General features: G+C 46.9%; 1 pseudogene; it reads left to right on the forward strand.

Annotated features, from left to right (window-relative positions):
* Positions 1-9,457, forward strand: LOC149355612 (uncharacterized; annotated as a pseudogene).
* The last annotated feature ends 12,439 nt before the right edge of the window (positions 9,458-21,896 follow it).

The following is a 21,896-nucleotide window of genomic DNA, read 5'->3' on the forward strand; positions in this document are numbered from 1 at the left end:
ATGACGCAGTTCAAGGTGATACGGGGTGGTCGACATTCGAAACGCGTGAGGCAAAAAGTAAGGTGCAGTATGAAGTACCGTACTTATACCGATGCAGTACTGACACTACATGGAGACGAATTGTACTATAGTAGGATACAACTTATAAAAACAGCAGTTGCTAACACTGGGCCACGGTCCGCGGCGTCTTGTATTACTCCGCTGGCGAATCGCAACTGTAAACGAAATCAATTTTTTAATGCTTGACTATATCAAACAATCCACGTATGAAAACTGTAGAGCTCGTAACTTTTTTCTTGTGCTAAGCTTCTTGTTTACGTAACAAGAAATGTTTCAGCCACAGACTACTTTTTCGTCGTGGAGGAATTCTGCGCGCGGAGGCTGAATGTGGGCGGAGCTTCACTGCAGACTTAAGTTGTATCCAACTATAGATGGCTTGCGCGCGCTAATAAATTGTGGGGACGCGACTGGTCCCCTCTGTTTCGCTTCCCCGCAGTGCACCCTCAACTTGACCCTGGTGGTTCGCTTCCCCGCAATGCACCCTTCTTAGTTGCGTTACTTCAAATAACAGGGGAGGGCGCTGGCGTCGCGGTGACACTAGCGCCACGGATGGCGTGTTTGCTGCGCGCGCGCGGGGTAGAGACGGCCCTCTTCTGCTCAGCACCGGGGAAGCGCGCTGACGTTCACGCGCTCCGACAAGAAATGAAGACGATGGAAGAATGAGTTGAGCGGAGTTTAAGGAATGAAATTCGGGAACTACGAGCAGAGCAGATTGAAACGAACAAAGCACTTACATATGCGAACGAAACACTCGAGGAGCTCCAGAAAAAAGTGGTCAGTGAAACTGAAAAAACTCTAAGCTAGAAGAAGAGAATGAAATGCTTCGTTTCATTTCAAGTTTAAGACAATAATGTTGACAGAAAGTTGGTACTATGAGCATTGTAATGTGCATTGCCTTTGGTAAACGCGGCGGTGGTACGGAAATGTCATATCTGGTTTGATATGAAAAAATCCATATTTATTTATTTATTTATTACATACTGTTGGCCTCTCTTTGAGGCCGTAACAGGATTGGGTGCACATATGCATGAAAAAGTACACAATAAAAGACTGCAGAGAAGGAACTTTTCACTCTCATAGAAAGAAACATGGTAAATGACACATGGTGACAATGTTAACAGTTTTGAAAGTGGTTTGCTACCTTCGACACGAATGCTTCAGGAGTGAGCTGGCTTACAATTTCAGAAGGCAACATATTCCATTCACGGATTACATGCGGGAAGTATGAAAATTTGAATGCATCACTGTGGTATCTATATTCAGATAGATGTTTTTCATGTTTTGTTCTTGTGACACATGTATTAGGCGTAAGCAGGTATCTAGTTTTATCAAGTTTTGTGTCGTTATTCAAGAGGAGGAACAAGAACTTAAGCCGCAATAGTCTAGCTCGTGTGTGAATTGTAGATATAAACAAATAGGGAATTGGGCATATAAGGTCTTATATGAATATACGGGATATAGCCTGATATGCCCAATTCCCTATATACCATTAACTGAATGGAACTCATATAAGGAAATATATGTATATATGGTCGTATATGTCCTGATATGCCCAATTCCCTATATATCCATATCATGAATGAACTCATATATGACAATATATGAATATATCTGGCTTATATGGCCTGATATGCCCAATTCCCTATATATTTATACCATGATTGAACTCATATAAGGATATATCTGGCATATATGGCCTGATATGCCCAATTCCCTATATATCCATATCATGATTGAACTCATATATGGATATATCTGGCATATATAGTCTGATATGCGCAATTCCCTATATATTCATATATGGATTGAACTTATATATGGAAATATATGTATATATGATCCTTATATAGCCAGATATGTCCGATCCTTATATGACCATATCTGATGGAGCCCATATATGGGATTTCTATATATGGGCTTTATATACCCAGATACGGCCAAATCCGTATATAGCCATATCTGCGAACAGTCATATATGGATGAATATACTTATATGGGCCATATATGGCCAAATATAGATAAATCTGTATATGTCCATATTTGGCTGGAGCTTATATATGGAGCTAGTTCTATATACGAACATATACTGACAGATCTGCCCATAACCTTATATACTTTTGGTTAAATGTTGAGGGGAAATTTCCCCTAAGGCAGAGCAGACTTCCAATAAGGTATTAATTACTTATTCGCATCCATCCAAGCACAGTCATACACCATGTCCCCAGACCAGGACGAATCTTTTTACGAAAGTGCAAAAGTTTCTGTGGAAGCTGTGTCGGGTCCCTTAGTAGCCGTGTGACTGCTTGGCGGAATGAAAATGAGTGATTACTCCTTTATTAAAACCTTATATGCTTTCATATGAAAATATATAATAAATGGCAGCCTATGTATATGTGCCCTCATACGGCGAGATCTACCGAAGGAGACGGTACAAAAAAAAATGAAGAAATCCAACGATTTGCGGCGCGCTTCATCTGCAATCTCTGCAAGCACCTAGGCTGCCGTTCTCCAATGTTGCAGGCTGCTACTTTAGCACCACACCAGCATCACAGCCAGTATAACTATTCTCATTCGAGTTCTGTACTGCTCGCTCTTAGTGACTGCCTGACCCAGCGACGCGGCCTGCTATCACATTAGCCAATAAAGAGTGAACCTGGGGCGTGGCGCCTCCAACCAGTGATGGAGGGCGGCCAAACAAAAGATGTAATGAAATTAGTCACAGTCATTGCAGAATGCTCTCATACATATGCTGTTATCGCCACATGCAGACGTAAGCGACTGTGCAGTACGTCCTTACCGCTACTACTTCAGATATGTAATAGAGCTTAAATTTTTGACGCAGATTTTTATTTTAAAACTTTAAGAGATACGTCCGTGCTGTGTAGGGGGGTTATACAGGATGGTTAACATTATGTAAGCGATAAACCTGATTTAATAGACGATTAATTAACTAACATTAACTAATGGACAATTTATTTTGATTCTAAGGGGCAATGTTATGTTGCGAAATTAAAAGCCGTCATCGTAAAAGGTGAGCCCAGTTTCTAACTTTTATTTTAATTGGTATAGGGGTTTGAAATATTGAGCGCCAGATTTTACGCATTTCAAAGCTCGCTGAGTTGGTTTACCCGCATTGAAAATGCATAAAACTGTCGGTCACTTTTTTATGCACCAAACACGGACACCGTTTGTGTATTTTATGATGTAGAAAAAGTTTCTGTGAATTCGGCGACGATACGACGCGCAGCGACGCGTTTATGAATATGCGAAGCGGACAAGGCAATTCACCGAGCTTGCAAGTGTTATGTTCAGTATTTCATTAACGATGACGAAAATTTAAAAGCTAAGGTTATCTTTTTTTATTGACGGCCTTCATTTTCGCGGTACAGACTTACGCCCCAAAATCAAAATTATAAAAGCTGATTAGTTGACTATAATTAATCATTTTTCAGACTATTGAGCTCTATTACGTACATAATGCCCGTCTTGCTGTACGGTCCACCTTCACTGACCACACCGACATATCACTCGCACTTTGTAAAATAAAAATCTGTAAACGTTAAAAAAATCCATCCAATACATCTCTAAGTGCTGCTTTAAATTGAAAAACCACTCGGTTTTATGCTGCTCTAAAGCTCCTGATAATCATATAGCATAGGTATATACCTCTCCCCAAAGTAACACAATTACCACACAGAAATTGCGCAGGAAATTTTATTGGGGTAAACCAAACCATCGTTCTTTCAGCGCCCCCCAACCCCTTTTCGTCACGGCTTGAAATTCTTTCCCTCGACTCGAGAGGGGGAGCCAGCCAGCACCAGGGACACGGAGATTCATGCCCCTTTTCGACGCCCGTTCCGGCGTACGCCAAGAGCGCCGACGCTGGGCGCGAACGCCCAGGAAATACGCCGCGACCTGCAAGCTGCACTGAAGCAGAAAGAAACCAGGAGTAGAGGCCGTCTTTTCTGCCCCTCAACGCCTATCTCAACTCTGTCGAAAGGTAAATTAAAATGAAAAAAGAAACATCGGTTGCACCACATGCAACAGAAAACCGCTGGCGGCATGCGCAGAATGCGTTTTCTATTCTATCTCATTATCTCGCGGCAAGGCATATATCGGTCAAACAGGCCGATGTATCAATTAAAGTCTAATGGAGCATGGAAATTATTCATCAGGGACATTCCTCAGGAACCTGCCAGTTCACTGTCGGAATGATGACCCCAAAATCCACGCTGCCCGAAGTTCGAAGAGCCTAAAGTTTTAAAAAGTGCCGGAACAAACTGACACTTGAAATAGTGGAAGCCGTCAAGATTTTGAGGCTCAAGGGTGAATGCGTAAGATTACCCTCGGTTTCACTCTCGAATACAGTGCCTTTCTCTCTGGTTCTGTCTGACTTTGCTTTGGTTTTACCGACGAGTTTTTACATTATTTTGTATTCCTTTTTTTACCACCCGCTTTGTTTTTCGCTTTTAGCCTTCACAACTTTGTCAACTGTCTGTATATTTTAGCATTCTGTTTACGCATTTAGTGTTTAACGCACACCATCACTTCCGTTTAGCCATGTGAATTACTGGCTTCGGCTTTGTTACCACGGACGTTTTTGTTCGTTTATGTACCAAATCATCCTAAACACATTTTTTGCCTTCTTGCCATTATATGCATTCACCTCGCTTTAACTGTTTGTGTTTTTTGTAGCTCTTTGTTCTTATTCGGTTTCAACGTTCCGATCTTGTTTTTAGGAAAGAGTTTTGGTGAAATTATTCAATTGTGTTAGCTGTTGGCTGTTGTAAAGAAGAATTTGGTAATCGTATTCCGGTTCACTCTTTCTGCTGGTTTTTTAGTGATAAGTGAGCTTGGCTTCCGGCCCGATGTACTGTTGTATCCCGGAAAGATCTTAAATATTTTGTTGTTTTACCTTTGCCGTGTCATTCCTTGCCGCCACATGTGCTAAATTTCGTTTCCCAGGTGAGCGTTTGTCCTAGGGGTATATAAGAAATGTTTCGCCGGCCTTCTGGAATAGAGTTGAACTTAAGCGCCTATGTCGTCGTGTTTATTGTCCCGTCCGTGTGTCTAAGCGCTGTTTACAATTATTTCAAATTGTTTTCTGAAGCTGCGGCAGTGCAGCTTTTAGAAGGAAAATATCCTCTCGTTTGGCAAACGCACCGATGGTTTACGGCAACTGCACTGTATTTCACAATGGGTTCACGTGTTCCCTACGGCATAGGTTTTGGTCATGTGAATTCATTAATGAGCACTGACTCAGGCTGTTTCGGAACTCTGTCCTGAATCGGCAGTCGTTGCGTGCCGCTGCTGATGTCGGCCCGACGCTAGGCAAACCCTTTAAGCAGAGGTGGCGGTACATAGTGCTAGTTCATGGTCTGTATGTATTTGCAAATTAATAGGCTTTTCGTTTATGTGTCGGTCATGCACCAGAATGAACAAGAGTGCGTACTTTGCAGTCAAAAGCATTTTTGTTGTGCTTACGTATGACTAGTGCATTGAACAAAAACGGGCTGCTTCAAACAATGCGGTGCTTTCATGGTAACTTGCTACGCACCTCAAAATGACCATGACTGTCCTCGTTGGTTCTTTAAATATCGCTGTATGTGGAGGAATAAACGTTCACCTTTTCACGCGCTATGTTTATTTTGTCGCCTTACTACTTGTGCGCACCTTCTAAGCGCAAGCTGAAAGGAGACGTCCATCCTTTCTCCATACTAACGCTGCCCCGTGCCCCTTCCTCCCAGTGGCAAGCATGGCACACATCCAAGGCTCACGTAGACCAGGTCGTTCTTGTCCATACAGCTGGAGAGCACATATCGGGCCGTTATTTGATCTCTAATAAAGTCTTTCTTTCTCTATGGGTAAGAGGAGTTTTTCTCATCTTTCGATGAAGCTTCCGTTGAGCAAAGGCGACGCTCGTGGTCGCGAAACCGAGCGAGGCCTGAGCTTTGGCTGACGACTGGGCTGTTGTCTACCATGTTCCTTTTTTGCTTTTGCAGAACTATGGCATCAGTCACGATCGTGACCCTTTATTTTTTATTCATCTTCTGTGCGTGTGTGATGTACTTCTTGTTTCTGTATATTTAGTTAGTAACACTTTACCCCTGTTCTTTCGTACTATTTTTGAGTCGCCTCTCTCCCTACTTTATATCCCATCCCTTTTGGTTGCGCTGGCAGCAGATTTGAGCACAGGCCTTGTGGTGACGTCACCTGCGGAAGAGAAGGCAATACCCACCTCGGCTGCCGCTGCACACGTTGGCACTGCACAGTTCAGCGCCGCACAGGTGCACACTGCGCCTTTTGGCACTGCATGTCGGTACTACAAACGTTAGAACTTACTGGTCAGCACTCCACACGTCGGTACTGCAAACATCAGCACTGCACCTGTTGCCAACACACAGGTCAACACTACTCTGTTTCTGATTCCTGCTGAAGTGGAAGAACCCACTCCTCTCTGCAGCAATAACCGTACCGAGCTAGTCGAAGACCCACTAAAGAGAGGCGTCACCTGTCTCCCTGCGGGTGCCAGCATTCGCAGTCAGTGGAAAGAACGCCCTGCCAAGGAAGAAGACGAACCTGTTAATGTGCAGCACGCAATCGTCATCAGCGTTTCCAAAGCCTCAGGAAGCGAAAAGGAAGGAGAGGAGAACGATGTTATTTTTTCAGGCACGTCCTGAGAAGCGCCTTTTGGAATTGCAGCCCCATCGTATCGAAAGCCCTGACGCCGGCTGGTCGAGCAGCTATGGCACCACTGGCCGGGTCATTAACATGCAGGCGTCACCGTCAGTGGATCTACTCGAAGTCGAGCGTCAGCTCCCAGCAGGCCTGATGACGGCAGCAGCCGGTGTAGAGCACCTGCAGGTTGAGCGGTCTCTTCCCAACGATGCGCTCTTCCCTGTGGAAGAGCGATACTTGTCTCCAAGATCTGACGGTCTCCACCCAGAAGGTGCGCTGATGACGCCGGCAAAAGCAACACACTTTGAAGACAAACCTGTACAAGTCATCGAGTCTTTTCGCTTTGCTCCAGCTATGGGCATTCCTCTTGTTGAAGCTGGGAGAGGTGTCCACGTTGCTGCAGAAAAGAAAACACCTGTTCCTACCGGTGTCTCTCTTCCTTTGACTCCTATCGGCCCTTTCGATTGCTCCCCATCGCCTTCTGATACAAGGAGGACGCATGAGATGCCTGCGAAGCCATCTCCGACAGCAGCAAGCTCAGGACAGTCAGCTCCAAAACGCACTGCACCTGAGGCTCAACGTGATGAAAGTGGCGCTGAAAAAGCTGTGAAGGCACCTGAGCGTTCAGGTGAACCACGCTGGAGGCATGAAGTTGTGATCTCTTCCTACAACCTCCGAGAAAGACGAATGACTGCTTCGAAAGAGGAGCAACATGGTTTGGCAACAGTGACACCACGCGCATCACGTAGGAAAGGCGTGCCACCATCTCACAGGTCACCAGCTACTCTGACCAAGGCTCACCACAGCAGATGCAGAAGCAAGGCATCACGAGCGCGCAAGACAAGAGCTGCAAGCGAGGAACCATTGTCAGCAGAAAGCTGCACTAAGAGGGGGCTATTGCAGCGCTCTGCTAGAAGAAAATGGGCAGCCGGTAAGATCGCAGGTACACCCAGCACCAAGCTTAATATACCAGGTCCAAGTCGGAAGTCGGAGACGCCCAGTCAGGGAGGAAGAAGCCACGTGGAAGCCACCTTGGCCCCTCCGCGAAGCGCAGCCAAGACGCTGGCCACACCCAGCCCTGGCAGGCAATCAAAGATACCCAATCCAGGAAGGGTAGGGGTATCCAGGAAGCAGTCTGCAACGCCGAGGCCCAAACGAGAGCCACAGACCAGCAAAGTGAAAGCACCTGAAGAGCCTGCCACTCCAACCACTGCAAGGCTCGAGGCAGCACAAGAGGTGAGGGGGCAGTCCAGAGCATGCAGAACCAAGCAGAAGCCGCCAGTGACGCACAGTACTCGAAAGCAGGCTGCTCAGACACCGAGCCCTGAAAGGGAACCGCGTCTGCGCAGTACTGCCAAGGGCAAGAATCCGAGCCATTCGAAGACCACCGGGGACAGGCGGTGTCCTTCTTCCACAAGCATAGTGCAGGAACGAACAACTGCCGTTAAGGACAAAACGCCATTGTAGAGATTCAGGGTCAGGACTGCAAGCGCTTCCACTTCTTCTGTTGCTCTAGGAGAGCCTGCACCCACAGCACCTGATTACAGATCTCATCTGGCTCTAGACAAGCAGTTAACTCCCATAGAACGTGCGTCATCTTCACTCAAGCAGAGTCCCCCCAAGCGAACTTCTCGGATGCCGATTCCCACACGTGGCTGGCCCATGCCTAGTCCTGCTGAAGACAAAGCACCAAGTCCTGCAAAGAAAACCACAAGGCTGCATCAGCGTTTCCCTACTGCGGACTTCCAAGAACGCTTACTAGAACCAGGTTCCATTGAAGGCAAAGAACCCAGCAAGAAGGGAAGTGGCAGACCACCAAGGTGTTCCCCGTCCACAGGTGCCGCGAAAGAGTTGCCGCCTACGTCGGCCTGACGCAGTTCCCGCCTGACACCTGACAGGCAGCAAGACCCTGAAGGGCGCACTGCAGCACCACCGTCCAGGCTAAATGGTTCTCGATGCAGGGCTGCCCCTGCAGCTAGCACGCACCAAGCTCTTGAGAGCACTGGTGACGGTTATTGTAGTGGAAGTGACGTTGAGACAGAGCGTCACGCGAGAAGTGGAAACCACTCAAGCAAGTCCGTCCAGACTACGCACCCAAAAAGGGCTCCTGTAGCTCGACGCAGCCGTTGGCTCTCTAGCAGCGCAGCGCTGGACACAACTGCTAAAGCGCCTGACGCCGAGCAGAGCAGAAGCGGGAGCCAACCTCCACGACACCCTGTAGTCGTGGCTCCGCTAAGCGCAAGACCAGTGAAGGGATGTTGTCTTCGGTTGGAGATGTAGACACCGCTGCATTTTCGAGGAAACGGGCCAGGACATCAGCTGGTGCTGAAGGTTACGCTCCTGTCCAGCATGTAGAGCCTGCTGATTAAGGCTCCGAGACAAAGCCGCCAGCGGCTGTGTTCTCGCCGCCCGTCACACGGTGCTGCCAGTTGCAGAAATCCGAGGACAGTCTGCTGGTGCCACGTCGTCTCCTTCTACGACCAAGGAAGACACTCCGAAAATGGAGCCGTAGAGGCGCGTCGTGATAGTGCCTGTGCTCTCATGGACACTGGAGCACAGCAGAAGGGCAGCTGCAAGGAGCACGAAATTCCAGGAGACTCCCAGGCAACCAGTGGTTCGTTACAAGCTTAAGCTGAAACAGCCAACAGTTCCAGTGTACCGAACGACTCCATAACCATCCACCAGGACTGCCAGCACTAAAAACACGAACAGAGATTAATAGTGGCTACTTCTTTTCAAGCTGGTGCAAATTTCTATGGCATAGTTTTGTTTAATACTTGTGATAGAAGTGATTTACGTTATTACTCGCAAATTTCTATTTTGTTCAAGGGTCTGGAAAAAACGATTTATAAGCAGTTATCAAATTTCTGTAATAGATTTTAATCTTGTCAGCCTATGGCAGCATTGCTTTGGCAAATCCATGAAAGCTGCATTGCTGTTGCAGAAAAGTTATTCAGAAAGCTGTTGAAATTCAACGGTTGTGCACAATAATTTGCGTTGACTTTTCAAAGGCCTTTGACCGCCTCAATTACTAAACCCTCTTTAAAAAACTGGAGTTGTGCGTAGTTCGTGGTACAGTTCTACGTCTTCTCCAGTCTTATCTGCAGCACCGTGTGCCGTGAGTTAGCAGTGAGAACACTATGTTCTACATTGAAGGCATTTCTACTGATTTTCCCGGGGGAAGCTTTCTTGGGCCAATGCTTTTTATTTTGTACATTAATCACATCACTTCAATTAAAAATAAAATTCACTACGGTATCTGCGCTGATGATACTGCCCTATTCACTCTGACAGAATTAAATGGAGTGAATTGAAGTCACTACCTTTAAGCCCGCAAAAACAAAAGCTGTCCTTTACCATTCAAGACAGCACGTGAGAGCAATAGACTATGTGTTATTTCTTGTTAATTGGCGAATAGAATTTCTTAACGCATTAAAATTGGGTTTTTCTTCAGCGCAGACATGTCAAGGGATGCCTACTTTGAGCATGCGAGTATCTCTTCTTCCTGTTTCCATGAAGCCCTCTTTCTTGCTAACCTTAATTACCGATTTTTGGTATGGTGTTATTCTACGCAGACAAATGTGAACAAATTATACCTTTTGCAAGAAAGGGTGATTCGTTGTATTGGAAATGGGAGTTTTGATGCCCATACTGAACAACCATTCAAACGTTTTAACATTGTCCCAGTACATAACTCTTATGACTACTGTTTAAATGTGAGGTATGAAAAATCCGTCAAAATAACCAGACTGCGTGTTTGCAGTTACCAGATTTAAAGGCCAATGTTCCCATTTACCTACTTCGACAGCAATAATTTTGGTTTGTTACAATTTGTGAAACTGAACTCAGGCGTGAGATGTGTTATACTATGCCGCGACTTAAAAATTCTTGTGGCCGCCACGGTTGCTCAGTGGTTATGGTGCTCGGCTGCTGACCCGAAAGACGTGGGTCCGATCACGGCTGCGGCGGTCGAATTTCGATGGAGGCGAAATCCTAGAGGCGCGTGTACTGTGCGATGTCAGTGCACGATAAAGAACCCCAGGTGGTGGAAATTTCCTGAGCCCTTCACTACGGCGTCCCTCATAGCCTCAGTCGCTTTGGGACGTTCAACCCCACAAACCAAACCAAAAAGCATCATGTACCAGGAACTTGCAGGTAGAAAAATGTAGACTGTACTCCATCAAAGATAGGTTTTTCTAATACCTATTTAAATATGAACCATCGTCAGTAAGGAAACATAGGAGGGGAGGGGAGTTGTCTACAAAATTCCACTCTCATGTGGAAGGCAGTGCATAGGCTAAACTGAGAGATATTTGAACACGCCTCCTCTAGAGCGCAAGAAAAAAGTCTGTAACATCGGCACAGACGGCCATCTGGTTGCGCATTGTAAAAAATGCGACGCGGAACCACCTTGCCGTCCCTTGTTCGATATGACGATCACTTTGTATCGTCACCGAAATGAACTGACATGGGAAATTACGGAAGCTTTGGAGATAGCTCGAGCAGGGGATAAATTTGTTAGTGGCCGTCTGTGACATTATCAAGGAAAGAGCTTGATTTCTTGGCTGAGCCCGTGGCTTGGCTGCTTCTCAGCAATTTTTACTTGGTTCTCGTGGTTTTTTTTACTTCGACTGATTCAGAAGGGCATGTGCTCCTTTCCGCATTAAGCGCTGTGTTGAAAGTTACCATCTCGTCGCCGTCGTCGTCGTCTTTTTGTTCCTGCGCTATGTTTCTTTAGTTACGATGTATTACGAACACGCCCAAGCATATTCGCTTCTAAATATTGACGGCGCTAAGCTGATACTATATAATATGTATTTATTATTTTCTTTTTCTTAGGGTTTGTTTGCAATTATCAGGCTATTAGTTGATATGTAAGTAATATTTGATGCTGAATGTTCGCTGCATGCCGTGTACAGGGGGGGCTCGAGTTCCGTTCAAGCGAAAATAGTTCTCTTTTTGCCTGAGCCTGCCAACATCTTTATGATGTAAATAAAAACGAAATAAAAAAACGGTCTTGTAGATTGCTGCCATTTCTTGAGGACTAAATTCGGCTAGAGCAGAAGTACAATGTACACATGCAGCCTGAAAATGGCCTTGAAACCTCCCTAGCAAATACTTTTAACTGCGAGCGAGCTTTTGAATGTATTTGCACCTTTTTCTCTTAAACACAAAAACATTTTGTAAGCACTGTATCTGCGACGGAATTGCGTGTGCCAAGTTGCAGCTTCGGCAACTGTGCCTCGCCGGAACGTGGCAGGCTCAGTGACAGCTAGATTTTAGACATCGGCTTGAACAGTACAATGGAGTCGAGCATAGCGGTAAGGCGACAAGCGCTCCCATGTTTCAATTGTATCCCACCTTCCACAGCTGGTGATTGAGCAGTGGAGAAGTTCGCCCTTGGATGGAAAGTAGGCGTCTTGAAGCGTAGAGTTGTGGGCATCAGTTACGAGAGGCGTGGCTTCAAAAGTTATCGCAGCAGGTGCTAAAGAAGCTGTGTGCAGGCTTAGCGGTCTGGGATGGTTGGTTTATTTCTCTTTCAAATGAAGAGCAGCGCATAAGACAAGGACAAGTGCTTATCTTGTAGTCGGTTACACTGTCCTTATTCGTTGCGCCGCTTTTCCCTTAAAATTTGTTTGCTTTTCTCTCCCACTGGTGCCAGCCTTCTGTACTTGTGAACAGTGGTGGTGCCAAAAACGTGTTCTTACATGCTTTTGTTATCGGTACTTGTCGCTGCATCACTGAATTTTGTGGTGCTTTTTGCGTACCATGGAATCGTGATGAGATGATGTGAGGAGTTTTGCTGTTTTTGTGAGCAGTACAAGCTTCCTGAAGTGATCGCACTTGCCACAAAGGCATATTCTGACAAGAAAGGGGTGATGTGGTTGATGCTGTGCTTAGTATGGGTGGATACATGGCATTATGGTATTCGTGCTGATGTTTTTTTCTTCTACTTTAAATGCCACCTTCATTATTTCACTTTGCTTTTAAGAAATTACTTCTACGAGAAAATAGGTAAATACCTGGAAGTTATCGCAGTAAAGCAATTTGCCTATTCCTGCATGAAATTAGACGAAATTTGATGTACATATGTAACAAATTCAGTGTATGTGAAGCAATAAATTTCGTTCACTACAACTTGATAACGACGATAAAATGCCATGCCGTGGTGTGCGAGGAATTCTTGAAAAATGGCACCTCCTGTGCCCAGATGTCTATCTTTTCTGGTGATTCTAGGCACATCGAGTAATTCCTGTGGGAACAGCTGGAGAACTTTGCGGCCATGAAGGGCGACATCGAGAGTGCACACCTCAGCGTAACTTCCGAACGCATTTCTTCTGGCACCTTGCTCAACTTCAACGTCTTCGAAAGGAGCTCGCAACACCTTTCGCTGCTGCGGATGAGGCTTTGGGAAGGCTTCGTCCTTGCAAGTCGGTTTCACTCATCGTAAAAATTTCACCGACAACATCGTACCTTCGCGACAACCCAACATTAACAGTTTGGGAGGAGTCCTTTCATCCGCGATAAAAGAGAAGATCTGCTGTTGTCGGGTACGCTCATGCGGAGGACTAACACGAACACGACGTTGCCAGGCATAGCTTAGGCCTTTGATTTTCTGTGAAGCAATAACCTGACAGAAATTACAAGGCCCCAGCCACTGCAGAACTTGAGCTGATGTTCCAGTTAGACGGGGGGGGGGGGGGGGGGGGGAGCAGGACAGGCTTCTGTAGCCCCGTCAATTCATGCATGTATTGATTATTTTCTCAGAAAAAACTGCATCGTCTCCTGGGCCGCAAGTTGAGTAAACAGCTCGACGGGGCCAAGGAGACCGTTACGTGGTAGTGTTACGAAGGGGAAAAATAAATACGGTTATATGTCACCATACCAATATACACCACATACGCAAAATATAAATTTCAAAGACACAGTCAAAGGCACCACTTGTTTGATAAGAAAAAAATACACTATATGTCACAATACCCCAATTACCATAGTCATAATGAGACACGAACACATAAGAAAAGACAGGAGATAAAATACAGTACGGTTCATAAATTTGCAAAGTACTGGCGCAGTTGCTTTGGACTAACACTGCCTGTGAACATATTGAGCGTTGATGGCAGGTTATGTGCTAATGACTGATGTTTGTAATATCTACGGCAATGGGGGGTTTCCCAGACATCTGGATATTTTGTGTGTAAGTTAGTAGTACGTTGTGTTAAAGATGCCAGAGATGACAGAAAGGTTTGAACCTCAGTAGAAGAGAAGCCCACTGCTTGCCATAATCGATATATATATATATATATGTTCTCTACTAATGATATTAAAAGAAAGGAATTCATACTTAGTGATAGACTGTGGTTTGATCTTCGCAATGCAGCGGATAATTTTTTCTTTTGCAATAATCGAAGTTTGCTTAAATTCATATTTGTACTTGCGCACCTTATTAACAAAGAGTAGTTTAAATGTGAATTGAATAAAGCATGGTAGTTAGGCTTTTACAGGATGCTACTCACGTCAACGCGATAGCATACCTGTAAATGGGGACAGTTTTTTCATAAGCTAGTTGATATCAGCATCCGAGCTTAAGATGGAAGAAAAATGTAGACCAACGTTTTCGTGGACAATGTCTATATTGTGGTATTCAAAATTAATAGGGTGCTTTATTTCTAGGGGTTTATTTCGGGTACGGAGTATAATTGGTTTTGTTTTTTTGGACATATCCAAATAGGGTTTAGTTTGGACCACATGTATAGCTTTTCCACGACTTCATTTCTTTTTAATATTTACCTGTCGACATTGGTACCACCAATAAGTATATTGCTGTCGTCTGCATACAAAATAAATTAAATCGTAGAATCTATGTCCACGATATCATTTGTATATGCATTACACAATAACGGCCCTAATACACTACCCTGTGGGACCCGAAGTGTAATGGGGAGGAGGGAACGCGTATAACTACTTATAGATGCAAACTGAGTCCGGTGGCTAAGGTTAGACTTAAGAACGGCTAAACAATTTCTGCGGATACCAGGGACTGTAACTTACGGAGAATGTTTTCATGAAGGCAATCAAATGCTTTACTAAAACCGAGAAAAATAGAAACTATAGGCACATTTTTTAATACTCTGCAAGGAACTTTCATTTAATGCTAACAGAGCTGATTCCTTTGATCTACCTTTACCGAACTCGTACTGAGCAGCTGTGATAACAGTTTCCTTGTGTAAGAGTTTTGTAATGCGAGTAAAAATAATTTTTTCAGTTCCCTCCGAGAAGACAGGTAGCACAGATATCAGGTGATATTTCGTGGCTAAGTTTCGTTTGCCACCTTTAAAAATTAGACACTCTAGTTTTAATTTTGTGACGAAATATTCCCGACTCTAGAAATAAAGGGTAGGCCAAATGGTTTCTTGAGAATTCGAGGTTATTCAAAACTTCTAATCTATGAAGCTTCTAGTTAAAGCATGAAGAGTAGTTTAGCGCTAGCATTTAAAATGGCGACGTAATCACCGATTAAAACAGCGACGATGTTCAAGCTTCTCCTCACTGCGATGGAGGAGTGCGGGCAAACTCGCGGTGACGTCATAACTGTCTACATTTCAGATGTCCGCTGTCTTCGTCTACATGCTGGCGTGCGTCTTTCGATGCCGCCAAACAATGCTTCGTGAGCTTCACCTTCGACGGCATACGTTTTCTTTCTTGAAAAAAAAAACCGCTTCTTCGCTGGAAACGTACCGCCGGCGTACGTGACGTCATCATTTCGGCCTCTGCCCGTCGCTCTGCACTGTAGAGAATCCTGAACACGAACGCCGCATTACTCGGTGATTACGCCAATATTTCACATGCCAGCCGAAAAATATTTCGCATGCTTTACCTGCAAGCTTCATACATTCAGTTCGTTTAAACTCATCTACTTATAAAACTTCTTCGGTTTCACTTTAAATTATAGATATGAGCAAGTACAGAAGTATATCGGTAAAATATATCAAGGTCAGTTTCGAACGACGCCACGAATAACTTAGAAACTGTTGTGTCCCCTTATTGCTTTTGTGTGTGTGCGCCCCCCGCATCCTCCTCCTAACGACCACTCGCATCCTCCTCCTAACGACCACTCGCATCCTCCTCCTAACGACCACTCGCATCCTCCTCCTAACGACCACTTGCCCCTCGTCGCACGCTGTCGCCAGATGCCCCCCCCCATGGTGCGCCCCCGCATCCTCCTCCTGTTTTGGGAAGCCACTCCCTCCCGTGGACGCTTCTCCGCTCCCCCCTTTCTTCGGGCGGCCAGTTCGGCTCCTGCCTCGGTCGACGCTGGTCGCACCCTCATCGGCTTTAAATAAACGAAGTCTTAAAGTACCGTGTGCGTCTTTCGCTGCATTCAACACAGCGACCGGACACGACAGTGGCGACGAGAAAGTGGATTCGACCCGCGCTACGCAACGCTATTGACAAGCCATGGCTACGCGAGGGTTTCCCAATCAGATACCAGAATTCAACGGCTCATCGTGGTCATCGTGGGTTGGACGCCTTCAGTTCTACTTTGAAGCTAACAACATCACAGACCCAGCCTTGAAGAGGGCCAACCTGCTGACGCTGTGCGGGGAGCAGACCTACGATACTGTCTGCGCCCTTATTCAGCCAAGCACACCAGCGGCAGTGTCTTACGACGACATCGTAAAAGCGCTGCAAAAGCACTACGACCCAAGGCCATCCGAGGTCTACAGCCGGGCTCGCTTCCAACGACGAGATCAACTGGGAGGAGAAACTGTGAGCGCCTACGTAGCCGCGCTCAAGAAGCTCGCTGCCGACTGCAATTTTGGAACGCTGTCGACAACAGCTACCGGGCAGGAGGGAGACGCAGCTTCTTCTGCTAACACCACCATGCTTCCCTTGGACGTGATGTTACGCGACAGATTTGTGTGCGGACTGAGTGACGAGTCACTGCAGCAGCGCCTGTTCGCTGAGAAGGACCTCACATTCAGCAAAGCTTACGACATCGCCGTTCGAGCGGAGAGCGCCGGTCACCAGCAGAGAGGGATTCGCCGGAACACCGAGCCGGTACACCAGACAAGCAACCAGGTGCGCAAGCCTTCTGTTGTTGTAAAATCGGTCAAAAAGGCACAACGCTGCTGGCGGTGTGACGACCAACACAACCCCCAGGGATGTCGATTCCAGTCAGCCACGTGTAATTTTTGCCACAAGCGAGGGCATATCGAAAGAGCATGCATTACGAAACGGAGACTTGCCAAGATAAAGTCACCTTCCCAGCCTAATCACAGCGTCAACGCCTCAGAGAATACGCCGCTATCTGATCTCCATGGAGCAACATCAGCAACACCATCTGTGTTGCACGACCTGAACACCATGAATCTCGGCACGCGACCGAAGATTTTTACAGAAGTAAGCGTACATCACCAGCTGATTAAGTTCGAGGTGGACTCCGGCGCAGCCTGTACTCTGATCAGTGAGGACACGTTCCGAACTTCATGGCCATCTGACGCACCCGCCCTGCAACAAGACGACACGCACCTGCGAACGTGGTCAGGACAGAATCTGCCACTATTGGGCTCTGCCAACGTGCAGGTTAACTACAACGGCCAGACCCATACGCTACCTCTGCTTGTTGTGAAGGGCACAGGATCAAGCCTTCTAGGGAGAAACTGGTTTTCTCCACTAGGCGTGATGATATGCGGCATACACCAGACGCCGAGCCAGAACATGGTTGAGCAACTGCAAGAGAAATACGAAAGAGTATTCTCGGAAGGGATTCCAGGAAACGAAGGGCCCCCGGTCACACTGGAGTTGTTGGACAACGCGCAACCCAAATTTCTGAAGGCCAGGCCGGTGCCGTTTGCTCTCCGAGATTCAGTTGAAAAAGAGTTGGACAAACTGGAGCAGCAAGGTGTCATCGAGCCGACGCAGCATTCAGAATGGGCCACACCACTTGTCGTAGTTCGCAAGAAGAACGGAACCATACGCCTCTGCGGAGACTACCGGAGCACCGTCAATCTTGCGACTAAAGCGTCCTCTTACCCGCTACCGACACCTGAAGAAGTATTCAGTGTACTACGTGGCGCAAGAGTCTTCAGCACATTGGACCTCACCCAGGCGTATCAGCAGCTGAAGGTGAGCGAGTCAACTGCTGAATTATTGGCAATTAACACACTCAAGGGCTTGTACAAAGTCAAGCGACTGCCTTTTGGCGTAGCTGCAGCCCCAGCCATATTTCAAAAATTCATGGAGACAGTTCTTCAGGGCCTCCCAGGAGTTTGTGTCTACCTTGATGATGTCATCATCAGTGGCACTTCCACTGAAGAGCATGCAGTGCGCCTAGAGCTCGTTCTCGAAAGGCTAGCAAACGCTAATTTGTGCATAAGCAAATCGAAGTGCTGTTTTGCGGTGCCAGAGGTGCAATTTCTGGGACACCGAATTGATGCGGAAGGCATTCACCCTACCGAGGACAAAGTGCGAGCGATCACAGAAGCACGAGCTCCAACGCATAAACTCAAAGGGGACAACTTCGACGCTTACCGCAGGCGAGCTACAGAGTTGAGCACCCATCGCGGCTGCATCATATTTGGGTCCCGAGTTGTGATGCCGAGAGAACTACGCGCACAAGCTATGTCTCTCATCCACGCCGGACATCGGGGCATCGTTGCAATGAAAAAGTGTGCCAGAAGCTACATGTGGTGGCCTGGCATTGACAACGACATCGAAACAGTGGTGCGAGAATGCAAGCCTTGCCAGAGCAGCCGGAGCGCCCCGCCGAAAGCTCCTGTCCCAGAATGGGAAAAGCCAGACACACCATGGCACACACTGCACATTGATTTTGCAGGACCAATTGAGGGCTGCACTTTCCTTGTGGTCGTAGATGCCTACACAAAGTGGCTTGAGATAAGGCAAATGGGACAGACGACTTCGGCAGCAGTCATTGACAACCTCCGATCACTATTTGCAACGTTCGGCCTGCCGCGCAAGGTAGTGTCGGACAACGGAACACCGTTTGTGTCTGCGGAGATCCTCAAGTTTTATCGCGACAACGGGATCTCATCAGTTACATCGGCCCCCTACCACCCAGCGACAAACGGACAAGCCGAGCGCTACGTAGCCGAGCTAAAACGCGCCCTTGAAAGAGATCAGACAGGCTCGCTGCAGCGCCGCCTTGCGCGCTTTCTCTTCAAGCAGCACACGACGGTTCAGAGCACAACAGGCGAGACCCCCTCGAAAATGATGTTCGAGCGTGAAATGCGAACCCAGCTCACAGCCATCCTCCCCGAGCCAAAGGCAGAGACGTTCCGGGAAGAAAAAGCAATTCCGCGCTGCGGCACGCTTAATGAGGGGCAGCGCGTCCTCGCCCGACAGTTTCTGAAAAAGCCACGCTGGGAGGAAGCTACAATTGTCAGACGCATAGGCCTGCGCTCTTGGCTCGTCAACATACATGGCACAGTAGCACGCCGACATCTCAACCAGCTGCGTAGATTTACGACGCCGTCTGAGAGCTGTCCGCCAGCGGAGAGAACACGTGCACCATCTTCCCACATAGCCTGGCACCTCTTCCCGGAAGAAGAGACTTCGCCCAGGACAGACCTAGGAGACACAGCGAACAACAGCCAGCCTACAAGTGTTTCTCCCCCGAGCGCACAAAGCCAGCGCGCCTCCACGCGTGAGCGCCGACCCCCTGCACGATACCAGGCAACTTTCTAAGGGGGAAGGAAGTGTTGTGTCCCCTTATTGCTTTTGTGTGTGTGCGCCCCCCGCATCCTCCTCCTAACGACCACTCGCATCCTCCTCCTAACGACCACTCGCATCCTCCTCCTAACGACCACTCGCATCCTCCTCCTAACGACCACTTGCCCCTCGTCGCACGCTGTCGCCAGATGCCCCCCCCCCCCATGGTGCGCCCCCGCATCCTCCTCCTGTTTTGGGAAGCCACTCCCTCCCGTGGACGCTTCTCCGCTCCCCCCTTTCTTCGGTCGGCCAGTTCGGCTCCTGCCTCGGTCGACGCTGGTCGCACCCTCATCGGCTTTAAATAAACGAAGTCTTAAAGTACCGTGTGCGTCTTTCGCTGCATTCAACACAGCGACCGGACACGACAGAAACTCATTGGCGAACCATGTTGAAAACAACGTTTATGGGCGTAGTTCAGTTTCGAAACTCTCCCGCCGGAGCCGGGTTAGCCGGGTGCCACTTGCACCTAGGGAGTGTGAGGGCGCTGGAGTCGACGCTTACGCCGTCGTGGCCGCCGCGCGGTGAGGGAGACGTGTGCTTCTCGTTGGATATGGTGGTAGAATGTTTTGCTGTGCGTCCAGTTTTTGTTTTCTTGAGACGTCAATCCATTCATGGCTTTCAGTAATGCTCTCCTTCGCCGTTTGATATCCATTAAGGAGAATTTTCAAAAGTGTCGTGAACGTAAGACTGCCTGGAAAACTAAAAGAGCGCACGTATGACTATGTCTTATTAGGTCCACAGTATACAAGAGTAATTAGTTTCAGTGCTTCCTTTCAGTTTTATTAGCCTTAATAGCGTACTTGTACTATTATAACTAGTGCTTGCGTGAAGTCGCTTATTTCTGGTGACTGCGTTTGTCCCTCATGCGAGCTACGACCCTACATTAGAAATTTTAGCATTTAAACATGGTACCTTCCCCAATGCTAAGGTGATGAGCATATCATGAAGCAGTACGTTGAGTACTGTTGCATCATGGACAGCTACATAAACCAGAAGACCAGGGCGCTGAGCACTCCTCAAAAAAAAACAATAACTCCGCCGGGGCACGTGTGCACAGAGCTGCGGTGACCGGACACGGTACGTGGCGAGCAAGCGCCTTTCCACTTATTCCGTAACACGACTAACTTCGCGCCGTCACACGCCAGTTTATGAGCGCGCTTGTCTCAGATGTTTGTGTGATCAACTCGGCAGGCGCATATCTTTGCCGTGTGAAAAGAGACCGGGTGCGGAACGTATGCATTGTTACCAAAAGTGTCAAGCCAACCCGACTCAAACTCTGAAGACAGATTTTGCTTTAAAAATCAGTGAAAGGTACTGCCGTGCGGTGTAATTTGATTTCATACGCATGCGGACATTATATATTTGATGGAGCGCTATGAAAGATTAGTATTTAGCTAAACTCAACTGATTAACTTTTTAATTTTTAGTTTTTTTGCGCCAGGTTACAGTACGAAATTGAAGGCCGTCAAAATCGAAGTGAAGCTCCGTTTTTGAAATCCAGAAACTGCATCATGCTTCGAGATATCAAAAGTGAAAAAAATGTTTTTCAGGTCTCCTCAAGCTGGCTTTCCCACGTTGCGAATTGATAAAATAGGCGTTTCTTGAATCAAATGCGGACTCAGTTTACGCCTTAAGGACGCAGATGATGGGCACGTGATTACTGTTGCGATACCACGTACAGCGACGCCATTTCACAAAAATGTAGTGTGAGAAAGCCAACTTGACGAGAGACCAAACGCGTGTATTCTACGCTCCGTATCTCGAAGCACAATGCTAATTAAGAAATGTTATAAACTGGTTTGCCTTCTGTATAGAAATCCATGGATTTCTCAATGAAATCTTCTGCCCTAAAACCGAAAATTAAGCAGTTGATCAGTTTATCTTAGTTAATTATTCGTCTTTCGTTCCACCTTATTACGTAAATAATGTCCGCGTTCCCATATAATCGACGTGTACAGACCGCAAAGACATGTCTTTCACGGTTTTTCACAGAAAAATATGTATTGAATAGTTTGAAACACCCTGTATGTATAAGCCCGGTACCAGCCTCTTTTCTAAGAGTTGCAAGCTTTCCCCCTGCCTGGTATTAAGCTCTTGTGGACATAAAGTGCTTGGGAAAAGGGTCCTGGACTAAACCTTTGCTTTCACAATCACGATCGTTCTGCCCTGAAACAACCTAAATCAGCCTTGTGCGGTAGACCCCATTTGTGGCCCTTTTTTTGACAGCCTTAATCGCGTATGTCAATGAACGCAATCTCCGTAACTATTGTTCCTTAATTCAATGATTTTACTCGAAAACGCGGTCATATTTCTCGCTGTTGTAGCGGATTGACTGCCTTGAATTTAAGCGCGAGAAGGAAACCGAGCGCACCTTACAGCGCTCCCGTACGATATATGAGGTCTGTTAGAAAAGTATCCGAATTTAT

The sequence above is a fragment of the Amblyomma mixtum genome, chromosome 3 (assembly GCF_055824585.1).
Source record: "Amblyomma mixtum isolate Tamu chromosome 3, ASM5582458v1, whole genome shotgun sequence".
Taxonomy (NCBI): Eukaryota; Metazoa; Arthropoda; class Arachnida; order Ixodida; family Ixodidae; genus Amblyomma; species Amblyomma mixtum.